Source organism: Uranotaenia lowii, chromosome 3, assembly GCF_029784155.1.
Source record: "Uranotaenia lowii strain MFRU-FL chromosome 3, ASM2978415v1, whole genome shotgun sequence".
NCBI classification, from domain to species: domain Eukaryota; kingdom Metazoa; phylum Arthropoda; class Insecta; order Diptera; family Culicidae; genus Uranotaenia; species Uranotaenia lowii.
The window spans coordinates 98,013,343-98,032,791 of record NC_073693.1 but is presented as its reverse complement, the minus strand read 5'-3'; the positions used below and the strand labels follow the sequence as shown (position 1 = coordinate 98,032,791).

General features: G+C 40.3%; 1 protein-coding gene and 1 long non-coding RNA gene across 6 annotated transcripts in view; one reads left to right on the top strand and one right to left on the bottom strand.

The window, feature by feature from the left end:
* Positions 1-19,449, bottom strand: part of LOC129756001 (keratin, type II cytoskeletal 72) — a 91,875-nt gene that overhangs the window by 50,306 nt on the left and 22,120 nt on the right. Inside the window, exon 1 of one of the 5 annotated variants that reach the window (XM_055752748.1) lies at positions 17,911-18,053. The exons of 1 other annotated variant lie outside the window; for it this stretch is intronic. The gene's annotated coding sequence lies outside the window, so the exon portion shown is untranslated. Of the gene's footprint in view, positions 1-17,876; positions 18,054-19,449 lie in introns of those variants that run through there. 3 more of the 5 variants (XM_055752747.1, XM_055752749.1, XM_055752750.1) reach the window with 3 other exon arrangements.
* On the top strand, positions 13,579-14,547 carry LOC129756006 (uncharacterized). The gene is made up of 5 exons (XR_008739367.1): positions 13,579-13,751; positions 13,857-13,928; positions 14,000-14,100; positions 14,168-14,253; positions 14,313-14,547. It is a non-coding gene; the product is annotated as an uncharacterized LOC129756006 (long non-coding RNA).

Genomic DNA, 19,449 nt, shown 5'->3' with positions numbered 1-19,449 from the left:
GTGCAAGGTAGATCTCCCGCGCTCGCCCTGCCATTCTTCAAATTACTTAATATCATCAAGTACTGGTCACATGTACTTACTTATTTTAAACTTATTTTATTCGTTCGGCTTATCTAACTGCCACATAATCGACGAATTTTTCTTACAAGTTGGATAGTTGAAACAGGTTCAGATCGATTAATACTGATTAGAGTAAACACCGACTTAATGTTTTTTTACTGAATCATTTATCAACAGAAATCTGTTGAGGTGAAAGGTCAACTAAACTAATGTTAGTACGTCTTCATTATTCGAGTGACAGCTAATTGAGACACTAAAAGTCAAGGAACAATATTTCGAGCTGTTGACGTTAACTTTTCACTAACATAATCATATGAAATTTGTGGTAGCATAGACGTTGATATTCCGTCTAGAATTTTAATTCACGAAGCATTTCTTATTTGTTTTTTTTTTTGCTCAGAAACAAAGGTTTTTAAAAACCCTTTTGCCTAGCTTTATCAACAACCTTTTTTATTTTAATTTGTTATGAAATCTCAAAAGTCAACTCAAACACTCTGAACTAGCTCTGTGTTCTTTCTTCTTCCAATTCAAACAGCCGTTTTCATGACAAGCTTTTCTTTTCAAAAACTCGTAATAAGGCCGTCCTTGATATTCGCAACTTCTTTCTATTTATTTCAGCTGTCTTCTCAGTTCTTTATTTTGCGGTCCTCTTACCCCTCAATTATTAGACAGACATCCAATTTTTTTCCAAAACAGCTGACTTCTCAAAACGCTGTTTTTTCAAATTCACCTTTATTCAATACAGCTGTTCCCTCAGCACGCTGTTGCCTTTGCGGTCTTCCCAACTCGTAAATCATAAACTGTCCTCCCAACCGCTGATTCCATTGCGGTCCTTCCAACACGCAATGATAAGGCTGTCCTCTAGACTCGCCTTTAAAATAAACAGCTGTCCTCTCAACACGCTGTTTCCATTGCAGTTCTCCCAACACACAATGATCAGTTGTCCTCTCAACACGCCTTTAAAAAAAACAGCTGTCTTCTCAATACGCTGTCCATTGCAGTTCTCCCAACACACAATGATCAGGCTGTTCTCTCAACTCGCTTTTTTATAAAAAAAAACAGCTGTCCTCTCAACATGCTGTTCCCATTGCAGTTCACCCAACACACAATGATCAGGCTGTCCTCTCAACTCGCTTTAAAAAAAAAACAGCTGTCCTCTGTAACGGACCACCCTAATTCCGATAGAAGAAATAAGAAGAAAAGACAGGAAGGAAGAAAAAGGAGATGAAGAGGAGCGGCAGTCAAGTTTGAGCCGGGTAAGTGAGCGGTAGAACTCGATCGTTAGAACAGAAGTTCTTAAAATATTCGGGAGATTCGGCGGAGTTTAAGTTTTTCTAAGTTGGAGGTTTGGGATACTGCAACATTCCCGGCCGACTGGATGCAGGGTATCCTCGTAAAGGTCCCAAAGAAAGGAGACCTAACAGAGTGCGGTAACTGGCGTGGCATAACTTTGATCTGTACAACCCTTAAAGTACTCTGCAAAGTGATCCTGAACAGGATCCAGGAGAAAATCGACGCTACACTCCGACGGCAACAAGCTGGATTCCGATCCGGACGATCATGTGTGGACCACATCACAACGCTACGAATAATACTGGAACAAATCAACGAATTCCAGGACTCTCTTATGCTGGTGTTCGTTGATTTCGAAAAAGCATTTGACCGACTGAACCACGAAAACATCTGGGCTGCTCTTAGACGAAGAGGGGTCCCAGAGAAACTAGTCCATCTCATCGAAGCACAATACGAGGCATTTTCGTGCAAGGTCTTGCACGACGGTGTCTTGTCCGAACCAATCCCGGTAACTGCTGGAGTGAGACAAGGATGTATTTTGTCACCGCTGCTTTTTCTCATCGTAATGGATGAGATCTTGACTGGATCGATTGACTGTAGACCAAACCGAGGATTGCCGTGGAATCCTTCAACCATGGAGCAACTGAACGACCTTGACCTGGCAGACGATATTGTTTTGCTCGCCCAAACACAACAAGACATGCAGAGCAAACTCGACGACCTCACCGAAAGCTCCAAGGCAGCAGGTCTCAAAATCAATGTCGGAAAGACCAAGTCGATGGAAATCAATACAGAAAATCGTTCCAATTTCGTGGTAGCTGGACAACAGGTTGAGACAGTGGAGTGCTTCCAGTATCTTGGTAGCCAGATTACGCCTGATGGTGGTACCAAGAAGGACATCGAAACCCGGATCAGAAAAGCCCGATTTGCGTTTGCGAGTCTCCGAAACATCTGGCGGTCACGCCAGATCTCTCTACGAACTAAGATCCGAATCTTCAACTCAAACGTCAAATCCGTATTGCTGTACGGGTGTGAAACTTGGTGCACATATGCGGTGACGACGCGAAAACTGCAAGTTTTTGTGAATCGCTGCCTGCGGAACATCATCCGCGCTTGGTGGCCTGGCAACTGGATCTCAAACGTTGAACTTCATCGCCGGTGTCATCAAAAGGCGCTAGAAATCGAGATTCGGGAACGTAAGTGGAGATGGATTGGGCACACGCTGCGAAGAGATGAAAACGAGATTTGCAGAGAGGCGCTTGACTGGAATCCAGATGGGCATCGAAGAAGAGGCAGGCCCAAAAGCTCGTGGCGGCGAAGTCTAGCCGCTGAAATCCGCACAGTTGACGAGAACCTTGGCTGGCAGCAAGTGAAGACGCTGGCTCCGGATCGCCAGCAGTGGAGATCTTTTATCTCAGCCCTATGCGCCGGACAATCGGCGCTGGACCCTTAGGTAGGTAGGTAGGTAAGTTGGAGGTTTATGGGTCGACGGGAAGTAGTGTATTTTAGTGGCCGGAATAGGTTGAAGGGTCACAACTGGGGGCTCAACCGGGATTAATCCCATCAGAATATTGAGTGTGGATTCGATGCAAGATAATGGTGGAAACAAAAGTGTAATAAATAGCCAAACAGATCTAAAAAGAATTGGCGCGATCAGACGTCTGGTCTGTAAGAAGCTTTCTATACGAGTGTCGACGAAGAGTTTTTAGGAAGACGAGCAGAAACGAGTGAGATCACAACATTGGTGAGCACGTGAGCGCTTTTTGACCGAGGCGCGTATTGAAAGGCGACGTTGAAGCAGGAGACCTGTTTGGAGCAGTGCAGTGCGTCAAATTATAGGAGAAGATAATTGAAAACAAAAGTGTTTGAGAAGTGTGGGTTTTGAGAGCTTAGCCGACTAAACTCCGGGATTGGTATTGTAGTGAGAGAAGATTGTGTGGAACGAATACTATTGATTTGATAAATATTAGTGAAGTGGAGACTAGATATAGGTGTTTGTATGATTTTTACGAATACTTAATCAAAATAAACCGGGAAGCAAAACAAACCATTTGTACTGCAATGGAAAACAATGATTTCTCTTGGCTCAGCATACCACCGACGGCGGAACAAAATCCGCTTCCAAGAATAGGGTTTGCTTTGACCCCGAGAAGCCAGGGGAATGTTGTTATGCCGACAAATCAAGCAGGAGTAGTGGATACGCAGCAGGTGGCGCCAGAGGTAGGAGACGCATCTAGGCCCCAACAACAGAACGGATCTGCGAATGAAAATGATATGGCTGGAAAGAACGCTGAACGGAATGCGGAGCCGATCGGGGAAATATCGGATGAACAACGGACACAAAGCCTTTTAGAACAAAATCTTCGTGGGCAGAACATCCTTCTGTACATGGTTCAAGCTCTGAACGCTCGGATCGAGGATTTGGAGAACAATTTAGGCGGGGCGAAGGTTCATCAAAATCCTCCCAGAGGAAACTACGATTGCTCAATATCGCCTAATACTGCGCCAGCAATCAACAACAACATGGAATGCGCCGGGAGTAGCAGGCAGGCGCCGAATTCGATGAGAGCACCTCCACAAACAACCATTGGGGGAGCGACTTTTCCGATATGGCCTCAAACAAACGTTTATCAACCTAATTCAGGATTGCCAATGGGCCAACCTTTTGTAAATAGTTACGGGACTTGGCCAGGTATAAATGTCGTGGGAATAGGGCCAGGGAATCAATCGGGTTTTTATCATCATCAAGGAGCGTCAACAAACCATATACCAAGGCCGGAAGTAACGGAAACGTTTACACCCAGAGGGTTTTGTGTTGAAAAACCTACCTTCAAGGGAACAAATGATGAGCAGCACCCAGTGGAATTTCTAAGGAGTCTCGAAAGATACTTTCTGCACAATTCTATCAGTCCTTTCGAAAAACTGTTGGTAGCATTGTCGTGTATGACTGACGAAGCGAAAACTTGGGCTAGGGGTTTTGAACATCTTTTTCAAAGCTATGAGTGCTTCGTCTACTATTTTAGAGAGAACTTCTGGGGGCAAGTTAGCCAACGTCAAGTGTCAGAGGAAATTATGCGAGGTTCATATATCCAGCGGAATCGTTCGCACATGGTAGAATATTTTTTAAATATTGTTGCCAAGGCAAGATACTTGACTCCACCCCTAACGGAGCGTGAGCTCATTCAAAACATTTCTCGTCACTTTCCCCGAAATGTTCAGCATCTATTGGGTTCGTGTTTAGAAATAGGTTCAGCTTATCAAATCCTGCAGTCCGAAGATCGGTTCATTAATACCAATACCAGACCATATGCTAACTCCGGAAATCAGCAAATGGGGAGAGAATCCACTCCAGGCCATCGGTATCAAAGGTCGGGAAATAATGGCCATAGTCAGGGGGCGAGCTCGACATCAGGTAATATTCGCTTGGCCAAGGTGGAGGAGCAGGAAGGAAACGATCAACGGGAATCAGCGGTGCTAACGGTATTTGTCGGAAGGGAAGAGCTGTTGGAGGAAGACGGCAAGGCAGAGGAGCAGCAATGCATCGCTCGAGTTCACCAGTCACCCTATTTGGCGATACAAATTTCGGAAATTTACATTGAAGCTTTAGTCGACAGTGGTTGTGAGCTTTCATGCATCTCAGGTGACCTGTATGACAGATTGAGAGCTGCCGAAATTTCTATGGCTGAATTTCCAGTTCAAGCCATTACTCTTCGCGGTTCTTTCGGTAAAAAGAGTAAGAAGGTAACTTCACAAGTCTTGATTACTCTTCGAATTGCAAACCAGCTAATAGATGTTTCGTTCATAATTGTCCGAGAATTGATGAATTCAATTATTCTGGGTGAAGACTTTCTAGAAAACTACGCTGTTTGGGTTCATCATGACGAAAAACGAATCCGAATGATACATAACAAATTGGAATTCTGGGTACCGTTTTGTCGCAACACTGATAAAGCAAACTGTTCAGAAAAAATTTCTCTATGTGAACGGATGGTGAACTTTATCGAAGGTAGTTTGGATGAAGAGGAAGAAATAGACGAATCCATTGGAAACCACATACAGCTGAACTCCGAAGAGCAACAGCTTTGGTCTGAACTTCAGAGCGAATTTTTGAACATTTTTTCCGAGGAGAAACCGGGGTTAACGGAAGAATACCATCATGAAATTTACGTCTCGGATCAAAAACCATTCAATATGAAACAGTATCCAATTCCGATATCTCGAGCACGTATTGTTGAATCAAAACTGGAGCAAATGGAAGAGTGGGGCATTATCTCTCGGAGCCCTACATCGTATGTCAGCCCATTAGTAACTACCATCAAGAAAACCGGAGATGTACGTGTTTGTTTGGATGCACGTAAACTCAACAAAGTCTTGGTTAAGGATCATGAGAAGCCCCCGAACATTCAGGAGATTCTCCAAAAGTTTGATGGTGCAAAATATTTTTCTTCGGTCGATTTAACGTCATCTTACTGGCAAATCCCTATCGTACCGGAACACAGGAAATTTACTGGATTTATGTACAACTCGAAAACCTATGTTTTCAATGTTCTACCGTCCGGCATTTGTACTGCAGTAGCTAGTTTCTCAAGAGCGATGGACCAAATTTTGGAAGCAGAAATTCTTGAGTTTGTAGAAAAATATGTGGACGATTTGCTAGTGCACTCCACTACTTTTTCCCAGCATTTGGAGCATCTCAGAACACTTTTTAGCAGACTCAAAAAGGCAGGATTAAAGATCAGTGCATCAAAATCACTGTTTTTCCGATCTCAAGTGTCCTTCTTGGGTCATATTATCGGAGCTGAAGGGATATCAATCGGCCCTGGAAAAACATCGGCAATCCAAAATTTTCCTTTGCCACGTTCTGTTCACGATCTGCGGTCATTTCTTGGATTGGCCACCTACGTAGCGCGCTTTGTTCCCCAGTTTTCGGTCATCGCAGGACCTCTTTATGAGCTTCTTAAGGCAGGCCGAGTTTGGAGGTGGAAAGATGAACAAGAAATGGCTTTCCGGAAGTTAAAGGAGTTGTTCATGGTATATACGATGCTCCGGCATCCAGATTTAGATAAGGAGTTCGTGGTGCAGACGGATAGTTCGACAAGAGGTTTGGCTGGAGTTCTTTTTCAAAGAGACGACTCTGGGAACAAAATGGTGATAGCTTACGCGAGTCGAACACTTAAGCCAGCAGAAGTCAATTACACGGTCACAGAACTGGAGGCGTTGGCAATAGTTTGGGTTCTGGACAAGTGGCGTCAATATTTACTAGGACGACACATCACCATAATAACGGACCACAAAGCTTTCATATTCTTGATACAGTGTAAGCTGCTTAATGGTAGACTGACGAGGTGGATTCTATTTTTGCAACAGTATGATTTTGACATCGAACACTGCAAGGGCACCGAAAACACCATTGCAGACACGTTATCTCGCTATCCGGAAGGGCAAAATCATATCACTGCATCAGGCGCTCAGGCCACGATTAATATTGCTGCAATTAAGCCTACATCGCAAATAGAAAGAAACTTCAGGTCCGTAATGAAGCATATTGATACCTTGCAAGCTCAAGATTCGAAGATTAGTAAAATCAAATCAACCTTGATCAGCTCCGATGATGAAAATGCAAACTATCGGCTGGAAGGGGGTGTATTATTTGTGCGTCAGAAACGAGACAAGGTTTGGCGGCTATGGATACCCTGCGAAGCCGTTCCCGATGTCCTTAAGTACTACCATGAAGAAAAAGGTCATTTTGGAGTATTCAAAACCTACAAAGCGATGAAACAGTCAATGTATTGGCGAGGAATGCGAAAAGATCTGAAAACGTTCATAAAGCAATGTTTGACTTGCCAATTAGCTAAGAATTAAAACTTCAAACTTACGGGAACGTGTAGGAGCATTCTTCCCCAGCGGAAAAACCAGATAATCTCAATAGATCTATATGGACCTTTGCCAACAAGCAGGGGCGGAGTAAAGCATATCATGGTATTGCTGGATATTTTCACTAAGTTTGTGACCTTCTACGGAGTGCGGAGACCAACTTCCGTAGTATTGTGGCGACGTCTTGAAAAGTATACGGAAGATCATGGTAAACCGGGTGCAATACTTTGTGATCAAGGGACACAATTCACTTCAAACTTTTGGGTGAACAGTTGCAAGGATGCTGGAATCAGGTTGATTCATACTTGCGTACGGCACCCACAGGCTAATCCGGTGGAAAGAGTCATGCGAGAATTGTCACGTTTATGCAGAACATATTGTCAAGGTAACCATAAAACTTGGGCGAATAAAATTGATAAGTTCGCTGAATTTTTAAACGCTGCTTGTCACGAGTCAACTGAGTGTACTCCGTTCGAGCTACAGTTTGGGAAAAAGCGACTGGATACTCTGCGTCAGTTACTTGAGTTTCCTCCGGGCAGTGAAGACATGATTGATGTGGACGTTGTTCGGGCGACATTATTGCTCAAATCGCGAAAAAGAAATCGTCGAGCACCGAATCCATCTCCACGATTCCAAGAAGGCGACATGGTGCTAGTGAAGGCCAATCCTGTGTCTTCGGAACAAGATGGTGAAATAAAGAAGTTTTTCATGGTTTATGAGGGGCCGCACACAGGGGTAAAACATGAAAAAGGCGATCAAAACTATTTTCCGCCGAAACTATGCGTTTTAGACCTATAGTGTCTTCGAGACAAATGACCAACATTGCAAGGGCTAAAAAATTAGTTTTTAGAAAAATTGATTAATCCACCTAGTAGTGAGTTAGAAAAACTAACTTTTATAATATTCATTTTAGAGCTGTATTGTCTGAGAAAAGTTTTTAGCTTGTACCAATTCTAGCAACTTTGCTAAAAAAGTCATAGCTGTAACATTAATCGTTTCAAAGTTATGACAATTTTTAGAAAAATAACACCAATTTTCAGTTTTTTCAACATAACTTTTTTGTGTGTGATTTTTCATATAAAATATGTTCTAGAGAGTTTTGAAAACAGAAAAGTTGTACACTTTTGCTGAATATACTGTATAGAAATTTTGAAGTTTGAACGAGATATCTTAAAAATACTTAACAAAAATAGTCATTTTGAACTGGTTATATCTCCTGAGTTCGGACGAGTTCGGTTACATATATTACAGTTTTACAATCAGAAAAGAATTGCCTTTCAAACAATATACAACTCAAAGTGGCCAATTTTGATCTTCATTGTGCAAATGTCAATAGAAGTGAGATAAAAATGAAGTTTTTATACTAATTTGAGCCCATCTACCATCTCAAGTCCAAGTGGTTCAAGTAGGCCTACTGTTAGGAATCCTACATGTTGCAGCTTAATAGTAATAGTTATGCTCAAATTAGTATAAAAACTTCACTTTCGGCTCACTTCTATTGACATTTACAAGGTCACAATTGGCCACTTTGAATTGTACATTATTTGAAAGGCGATACTTTTCTAATTGCAAAACTGTAATATATGTAACCGAACTCGTCCGAACTCAGGAGATATAACCAGTTCAAAATGACTATTTTTGTTAAGTATTTTTAAGATATCTCGTTCAAACTTCAAAATTTCTATACAGTATATTCAGCAAAAGTGTACAACTTTTCTGTTTTCAAAACTCTCTAGAACATATTTTATGTGAAAAATCACGCGCAAAAAAGTTATGTTGAAAAAACTGAAAATTGGTGTTATTTTTCTAAAAATTGTCATAACTTTGAAACGATTAATGTTACAGCTATGACTTTTTTAGCAAAGTTGCTAGAATTGGTACAAGCTAAAAACTTTTCTCAGACAATACAGCTCTAAAATGAATATTATAAAAGTTAGTTTTTATAACTCACTACTAGGTGGATTAATCAATTTTTCTAAAAACTAATTTTTTAGCCCTTGCAATGTTGGTCATTTGTCTCGAAGACACTATAGGTCTAAAACGCATAGTTTCAGCGGAAAATAGTTTTGATCGCCTTTTTCATATTTTACCCCTGTGTGGGCCGTATCAAATATCAAAGGTGTTACACGAAGACGTTTATTGTTTGGTCTACCCTAAAAATAGGAAAGAGCGAGGACGGTTAAGAAGACAAGACAGGAAGGAAGAAAAAGGAGATGAAGAGGAGCGGCAGTCAAGTTTGAGCCGGGTAAGTGAGTGGTAGAACTCGATCGTTAGAACAGAAGTTCTTAAAATATTCGGGAGATTCGGCGGAGTTTAAGTTTTTCTAAGTTGGAGGTTTATGGGTCGACGGGAAGTAGTGTATTTTAGTGGCCGGAATAGGTTGAAGGGTCACACCTCTTAACACGCTGTTTCCATTGCAGTTCTTCCAACACACATTGATCAGGTTGTCGTCTCAACTCGCTTTTTATAAACAAACAGCTGTCCTTTCAACGCGCTTTTTCCATTGAGGTCCTTGCAACACGCAATGATAAGGCTATCCTCTCGATTCGCCTTTTAAAAAAAAAACAGCTGTCCTCTCAACATGCTGTTTCCATTGCAGTTCTCCCAACACACAATGATAAGGCTGTTCTCTCAACCCGCTTTAAAAAAAACAGCTATCCTCTCAACACGCTGTTTCTATTGAGGTCCTTGTAACACGCAATGATAAGGCTGTCCTCTAGACTCGCCTTTAAAAAAAACAGCTGTTCTCTCAACACACTGTTTCCATTGCAGTTCTCTCAACACACAATGATCAGGCTGTCCTCTCAACTCGCTTTTTATAAAAAAAACAGCTGTCCTCTCAACACGCTGTTTCCATTGCAGTTCTCCCAATGCACAATGATCAGGTTGTCCTCTCAACTCGCTTTTTACAAAAAAAAAAAACAGCTGTCCTCTCAACACGCTGTCTCCATTGCAGTTCTCCCGACACACAATGATCAGGCTGTCCTCTCAACTCGCTTTTTATAAAAAAAAACAGCTGTCCTCTCAACATGCTGTTTCCATTGCAGTTCTCCCAACACACAATGATCAGGCTGTCCTCTCAACTCGTCTTTTTTTCTCAATACAGCTGTCCTCTCAACACTTCCATACAATTTGTAGGCATAACCCAAAAATTTATCAAACAAATGTTCAAAATTTAGCATGGGAAATCATTTGAGTAAGGTTTTATGACCATTTGAGACACCACCCTTTTTCCAGTAAGTAGATACATAGGAAAAGGGAGGAGGGCCCAATACAATGTTGTTAGCATAAGTTCTCAATTAATGCTAAGAAAAGCGAGCAAATGGAATCAAGTATGGCATGGGCTGGTATTTGGGTGTTTCTACCATTGTTAAAGTCTAGGAATGAGCAACCTTTTAAATCAACGACTCAACTTTTGTTTTATTTTTTTTTTTGTGAACCGCTCATATAGTAAAAACAGTTTATCATCTACTTATTTTCAGCGACTTTTAACTAGAAAAGTTTGGAGCGTGGCGCAAAAATGCACAGGCAGTTTCCGCCTTGCAGTGTGCAGAGAGGATGAAAGGAACGGGTTCCATGTAAATTTTGCTGCAAAACTTAAAAACTTATCAACCAATGGAACTAAATTTGAAAGTTTTTGGGTACGAAAAAAGGGGTGGGGACTTTGTATCAGTAAAACATAGTTTTTGGCATAATTAAATAACTTTTGAAGCTGAAAAAATTAGTAAAAATTTCAACTCTTGAAAAAAAGTTAGGTATATAGTATTAGGCAAATATATAAAGTCATCTTTGTATTACAGTTCGGAACTCCAACTGCAGCTCTCAATTTAAAAGCGGTTGCTTTTGAATAGTGTTGTAATTGGAAGTGTTGTCATTGAAAATAATGCCCAAAAAAATTTTTTGAAAGGTTTAGCAAAGCACACCGGGTCTGCTTGTGTAAAATAAACGTTTTTTTTTAAAGAAATAATTAGGTACTTTTTTTTTGATATTTATTTATTTATTTATTTAATAATGATCCTAGGCTAAGCCTTTCATCTGAGTCTTAACTTAAAATACATCGACCACACTTTAATTTGTAGTAAAACACTTCTTAATACTAGCTTTAATTTGGTTTCTGGACATATTCAAGTTAATTTCTTCTACATATGCGTTGTAAAGCGCCATCATCCTGTACATTGGCTCGTTTCTTGCGTAATTTTGGATCCTGTTTGATAGCTGGAACGGCCTTATGCTGCGCAAACTATTGCGTCCTTCGTTGGGAGATATCTGTGAGAACAAGTACGGCGAATAATACCTTCCACTTGTCAAATCTTTCAAAAACAACGCGTCAATTAACTTCCTGCGATTCTCAAGCGAATCCAGTCCGACCAGCATGTACAGGGCTCGATAAACCGGCATTTCCTCTTGCCATCCAAGGTTTCTTAGCGCGTATTTGAGAAACTTCTTTTGGACTCTCTCCAGTCTATTGATGTGAACGTTGTAGTACGGTTGCCAAACAATGCTGCCGTACTCAATTGAAGTCCGCACTAACCCGACATAAATTGAAACGATAGTATACGGGTCGTTCAATTCATTACAAATTCTGCTGACCATTCCAAACATTGAATTTGCTTTGGCTACCACTTGCTCTATGTGCTTAGAGAAATTCAGTTCTCTATCTATCTCCACTCCAAGATCTTTTACCGACGTCTTCCTAGTAACGATCAAGCTGTTTTCGAGGCTATACTCATAGATTATGTTCGATGTTTTCCGAGAAAATGAAATAACGCTACATTTCGATGCGTTAATTTTCAATCCATAGTTTCTGCAACATTCTGAAAATCGGTACAATGCGTTTTGCAGAATCGAACAATCTTTCTGGTCACGAACAGGAAGAAATATTTTCAAATCATCAGCGTATATAAGCACGAACACGTCGTGCAAAACTTCGGGAAACTCGTTCATAACAGTGATGAAAAGAAGAGGTCCCAAGTGACTCCCTTGTGGTACACCACTGTTAACCGAGAATGAACCAGATCTGACACTTCCCAGCTTCACGTACTGAACTCTTTCAATAAGGTAAGAATGTATCCATTTAAGGCAGTTACCAGCAATTCCATTCTTGCAAAGTACGGAAAGAAGAGCATTGATTTCGACCACATCAAATGCTTTCGACATGTCCGTGTATATAGTGTCGACTTGAAGTCCTCGCATCATCCACTGTGAAGTTCGCGATACAAATTCACCAAGATTTGTCACGGTCGACCGCCGTCTCAGAACGCCGTCATGTTGAACGTCCGACATTTTCCTCTCCAGCCAAGGGTACATTTGGTCGTAAACGATGCTCTCAAAAAGCTTTGGTATGGCAGACAGTATTGCCACTCCACGATAATTTTCAACTAAAAGCTTAGAAGAACTTTTATGTATCGGTACGATGTGCGAAATCTTCCAAAACTTCGAAAAAATTCCTTCGTGAAGTGAGTCTGAGAACAGGCGGTGTAAGGGTGCTTCGAGTCCGTTTACACACTTTCTAAGGACCGAGTTCGGTAAGCCATCGGGACCACTACCTTTGGATTCATCGAGCATTAAAATTTTCTCTCTGACCTCTAAAATCGATATTGTTAGCTCAGGAATAACTTCTTCTGGAAATTGATATTCTTGATCACTTGGTACATTATTCGAGCAGTATACACTTCGGAAATAATTGACAAATAGTTCTGATGCTTCTTTCGAATTATCTGCTTTATCAGTGTGATATGAAACATTTTTCGGTATTAAGTTTGATTTGCGCTTGGAATTAACATATTTCCAGAAATTTTTCGGTTCAGTTTGGATATTTCTTTGGAGATTTTCAAGGTACAAACAACGCTGGGCTCTGTGCAAGCTTTTGAATGCATTTACCGCAACTCGATATGCAGTTTTGTCATGCTGAGATTTAGTTCTACGGTAACGATTATTTTTCCTTCGTTTGTCTTTTAAGAGGCGAATTGTTTCAGCGTCAAACCACTCCGGGTATCTAGGGCAGCCTGATTTTAATTTGATTATTCTACAATGGTTCAGCAATATGCCATAAACAACAGTGTAGAACGACAAAACGTTAAAATCTAATGCACATTGAACCGTGCGATAACTTTCGTTAATGTTATCGAAAACTCCAAGACTGTTCAAAAATTCTAGCATAGATCGTGCTCGTGAATTAGCTATATCGTACATGAAATCTTCGGATTGTATAAATATCGTTCTCCATTCCACCTCTAACAATGATTGAGAAACAGCTATCTCATTGAAATGTTTCATATCGATCATTACCTTGTGTTCCTGTGCTGGCGGTGTATCTTCGTACTGAACTTTATCCACATTGACGCGTAACGACATTGCTTTATGATGCGCTTCGTTCAGTATCAGCGGTGTAGTATCTTCAATTTGACAGCACTCCACGTCGTTCGTGAATAACAAATCAAGAAACCGATTGTTTTGGTTCGGTATTCCACAGACTTGAAACAGATCAGATGCTGCCATATTATCAACAAGAATAGCTTCTTCGGGTAAGCGAACGTTGCTCGGCAAAAGATAAAGATCAGAATCTTCATCTCGATACCATGTAGTATTTCTCAAGTTGAAATCTCCTACAATAATCGTTTTGCTTTCAGGCGAAGTGCTATTAATTAACGAGCCTACGCTAGCTGTATGTGAAGAGTATCTATGACTGCTTGATCCCGGTGGTAAGTAGATGCAGCATATAAAAATTTCGTTTCCGTCGAGATCAATTTTGACAGTAATTTCTTCATTACAGGTCGAGATATTAATCAAAGTGCTGGCTAAACGGTTGTTTACGGCAATCAGAACACCTCCACCAGAAACCTTATCGGAATTGGTAGACGATCGGTCGCAGCGGTAAGTTGTAAAATTTTCGGGGAATATCATTCGATCATTAATCGATGAATCCAAATTCGTTTCACAGAACGCAAACACATCGTAGTCCCACTCGAGCGATGACAAAAAAACGGTCTCGAGTCTTCTTCTGCTACGGATACTATTCATATTCTGGTAGTAAATACTTAAGCAATGCTCTCTGACCGGCAAGTAATTGTGTTTTCTTATTACAGGCAAACGATTTGATGACCGCGACAGAAAGTTGGTACTCGAAAGTGGCAAACTATTGTTGGCGAAACGAAACCTGCATTGTTGGATCCGTACGCTGGGACAAGAAGGGATTAGCAATAGGCTGCTCGTTACTTGTTACAGTTTGGGCAACGAGATCAGCAGTGGTGGCGAGAACAGTAGCTTCAGGTTGTGCATTGAACCGAAATATATCGGCTCGGCGCACAGTTGTGAATTCAAATGCACGGAAATATATTCCTTTCTGCCATGTAGCGGCAGTTAGGGCCTTTTCTTTGTGTTCAATTGGAATGCCTATCTTGAATGACACAAATGATAACTCGTTCAAACATCTTCCCCTGGGTATCAGTTTTACCACTTCCACCTCGGAGTTAATACCCAAATTGACTTTAACCAAATTTGCAATTTCATCGACAGTTGTTTGGGGATCAAATTTCCAGAGGTGTAGCCAAAATTTCGGATTCTCATGGACAATTTTGACCAAGCCACCTAAATCTTCTTTTTTACCTTCGGCTTGTGCTCTTGGAGTTAGTTGGGTTGGAGTAGAAGCGAAATTTGTGCGGTTGCGTTTAGCGCTGGGGGGAGGCAAAACAAAGTTCCCCGGGCGCTTGGGTGTACGGGGATTGTTTATTTCGAGAATCGCGTTTATTTTTTCACTATTCTTTCTTACTTCATTTTTCAGCTCTTCCAGGACTCGATTGTGCTGATTTTCCATCTGAAGAACAGCGGCATTTGTTGATGCTAATGCAGTGGTAAATGTTGCGTTTTGCATAATCTTATTACAGGCTAGACACATCCAACGGATTTGATGGTTTTGCTTAAAAGCGTCATGCATTTCACGGGATACTTTGGCGCACTGCAAGTGGAACGCTGAATTACAAAAACCTCTGCATACGATTGCCTCATCATGGGGGACCGATGTTGCGCACGAATTACAAAATTCAGCCATGTTGAATCAGGTGTACTATCTTATATCGGCAATCAAAATTTCGCGATTACTGATTGGTTTTAAATAGTAACCTTCAATTTACTGGACAAAGCCTTCGGCTAAGGAATGCAATGAAACTAAAATTTGTTAACGAAACACAGAACTACTTTACAAAATTACGAAAAAACTAGAACTGATATCAAAGTTGTAAACATAAATAAACGAAGTTTTCTTCGTCTTTTTTCTTCTTTGGTATCTCCCATCGGTGGGAGCACACTTTTTTCAGTTATGATGTTTACCAGATTTTTTCAGTAATACTTAATTTTGTCTGTGATTTAGGTGACTGCATCCTTCTTTTCAAATTTCCGTAACTATTTTGACCAATACTTCGTATATGAAAGAATCTGGAAATAATTCGGTGGATTAAGCTGTTTCGAATTTACCAAAACATGATAATTTATGTGCCCCTTAAACACGTTTTCACTAAATGTAAGCAGGCAAAATCAGAGAAAAACATGGTAAAATTATTACAAGACTCAATTAAAAGTAAAACCGATTAGTTGAAATCGTAAGTTCGCTTTTCAAACAAGTCTGCTCTATATATACCTTTGTTTCGCTAACGACCTTGTCAGAAGCAAAGATGTTTCAGAATTCAACTGCCTTAACTTGTGAGCATGTCTAGCCTGTCAGAGACAAATTTTCTGGAAATTTCAGCAATTTACCCTGAGTTTTTCGCTTATTTATAATTTAAAATGCTGGTATATGCCTTATCTTCCCTTATGAACTTAAACCGTAGTTCCGATCATGTGCTTCATTCTAACACTTGGTTTGAACTTAGTAATCTTTCTCGACAGAGTTTTTTTTTTCATAGTTTTTCATATCTCAAGCATGGTTATTTTCGCCTTAATTTTTATGCATAAGATAACTTTGTTGAGAAAAACATATGGAAGTATGAACGTCAATTCTTTTTGCTTAAGAAAAAAAATACCGAAGATGTTAAGAATAAGTTGAAAAAAGTATCTGTTTCAGCAATAAACTCTTATCGGTTATCATAGAAAATACCGATTTCATTAAACATGAAATGGTGGAAAAAATTTCAGATAAAAGATTTTCTTAAAAGTATGAGCTTTTAATTAAGATGTGAAAATAGCTAAGAAGCTTATGAAACAAGGCGATTTTCCATAACCAAGTTTTATAGAAACTTTTCAGTTCCTAGAGAAAGAAAATTTCAAGCTGTGAAAGTCATGATGAGTATTTTCACCGATATGTCGAAAAACTTTAATCCAAAATCAATTGAATTGGTGGTTAATTATCTTAAAAATAGAACTGAACTCTGAACTGAATTTGAATTGAAGATTTTGAATCTATATTCTGAATATGAATTAAAATTTGGTTGAATTCGAACTCTTAATTCTTCGTCAAGATGATTGGAGCACTAAAAAAACTCATACATTTGTGACGTTTAACTTTGCTACCAACGACTTGGTTTTATTAGTTTTTGAGAAAGGGTAGTTTTATGGGATTAAGCCTTTTCTCGAGCCCTGGGGCGAGAAAACTTCATGGTCTTTCTTTGTAGGCTGTTGCTACTACCAACTGTTAGTCGGTGATTGTGATACTTCGAACTTCCTCGTTTTTTATCACCAAACCACCCACATACTCCTTGCTCTAGTCTTACTGTCGCCCAAAGTGCTCTCTCCTAGCTACTTTTTCTCGCCATTCGTTCGTTCATCGGAAGTTATTCAACTTCAGTTGCGGAATTCAACTTTCGGGGCTCGACCCGACCTTGCTCGTTCTAATCCAATTTTCCGGTGAAAATAGTCCTTTTCTTCTGCCGAGATATTACTCCAGGTAAGGATTTTGGATCGGTTTTTTTTTCTTCTTTTACACGTTCCGAAGAATTTTCACTCTGCCGCCCACTCAAAAACTTTTTGAACGACGGTCTCACAGCGCTAAGCCTAAAGGTAGGCAAACGGAGGACGTTGAGAATTGATTCCCGAAGGATTTTTTCCTTGCTCTCTCTCTTCGACTTCTTCCTTCATCATCACAAACAAAGGTGCGAGCCGAGGGGTTTTTCACACATTTCTACATTCGAGCACATTTTGTGTCGTCCCACGGTCGATGGGCAGGAGGACGTCCTTCAAATTCTTCTTCCTACAGGAGGAATCCACTCAACGTTATGGCGCAAATCAGCAACAAAAATGGAAGAAAAACTCTTTGGTGTGTGACATCACTGACTTGTTCAGCAGTGAGATGGGGTTGAGCGGAATTTTCACTGGCCTTCAGAGGATGCAAACACTTGAATGATGCTTTCCCACCCAAAGATTCACACTTTTGCATGTAAAATATCAACGAGTAGGTTTTTTATCATTCGTTCTAAACCCAAACGTGATGCGTTGATAATAATTTTAAGGACCCTAAAAATTGTGACCTCTTCTGCAGGTTTTCCACTCCCCTGAGAGCCTCTCAAGCAAAAGCACTTAGGTACAACCCTCACAAGGCAGCAATCAACCTGATGAAGAAAAAATCCCAAGAATGGTCACAAGATTTTCCCGCTTTTCACTGCGATCACAGATTCACGACAACAAAAACACACAATGAAAATGGAAAATGGTGGTCCTAAAACCTCACTCTTCCTTACAGCTAGCTTGGTCGCGTACCAGAGAAAACCCGTGTAGAAAAAAAACAACCCGGACAAAACGGGGAGTGGGGAGTACTTTTTTCCCACCCGGAAATTTTCACCAGCGCAGCAGAGAATTTGAACCGAGTCCGAGCGAGTCCGAATGAGAACTGACGGACTGACTGCTGGCATGTGAAGGTTTGGAGTTTTCCATCCATTCATCTACCCCCGAGAAGCATGTGGGAAAATCGTTGCGTGAGTTTTCCACATTCTCTCGCATTCTTTCTCTCACGCTTTGTGACATTTTCGTTGGAGTTGACACTACTGATAATGATAAATGATACCGTACCTATTCGCTCGGGTGCTGTTTTCATTGGCAACAAACATCCGTCCGTCCGAAGCTGAGCTGGGAGAGTGAAAGCCCCGTTTATTTCTCTCCCCAATTGACAAAGGAAGCTTTCCTGGGGAGAGCACATTCCGCCGCACGCACTACTGGATGCGGATGTTGACCGACCTTCGGTCGGCCCGCTAACTGGAAGAAACGCTCGGTGGCACGGAGGGAAATGTATAAAAAGAATTTGAACAGTATTATTTCTATTTATGAAAATGAACCATCACGTATAAACGGGTGATCAAAATGACTTGAAATTTTATATCGGGGGGATTTTTGAGCCATGTTTGATTTGTATAATAGTTTCAAAGTCCTCACATTTCTTCAAAGTGGAGCTCCCATACAAATTCAACTTCAAATATGACATAACTCGAAAGATTCTCAGAAAACTGCATCTATCGGCCTTATCGGTGAAAACTGATGTTTCTTTTTAGTAGGAACACCTTAAGATTACGAAATTGTTTTATAGACGGATAGAAAGTTAGAAGAAATGAAAGATGGTGAAAATGAGCTGATAAAATTTATTAGAAGCACTAGCTGACCCGGTGTGCATTGCTACACCTTGCAAAAATAAATGTTGTTTGTAAAAATTTCGTGGACATGAGACATTATAACTTGAAGTTTTCCCTAACAAAATTTTCATGGTATGAAAATTATCGATTTTATACAGTGCAAATTTGTTTTAATAAATTTATCAAAGCAAAAAATATCAGTTGCATCACTAAATAATTTCTCCGCGTTTTTTATTTTCTCTGAAAGTCAATTATTCAAAAATGTTGGAAAAAACAAAATTCTAAGTAAACATTTGTCCCGTATATTGGGGCAGTGTAAATGCAAAGCTTATTTTCAGATGCGTCAGAGTAAAGGAATGGATTTAAAACGTATATCTGTTTGTTTGTTTTATCAAGTTTCATTGATATATCTGCAGTATTCCAGCAGTATAAATTTATGTTTGTTATTCCACTTTTAACGAATGCTGTTCCAAGCAAATGACCTTCATTTACAAAAACATTTAAGAATTTAAAATATCCGCTTAAGTTTCAACATACACCTTCTGGTCTTTTCCACATATTGAATCATTTTGAAGATGAATTGTTCTTCTTTCTTAAAAGTTCAACGTTTGCCCTTGCCCCACCGTGTAAGATGACTGGAAGGAATATTGTTTTGAGCACTTGAAAAGTATACTAA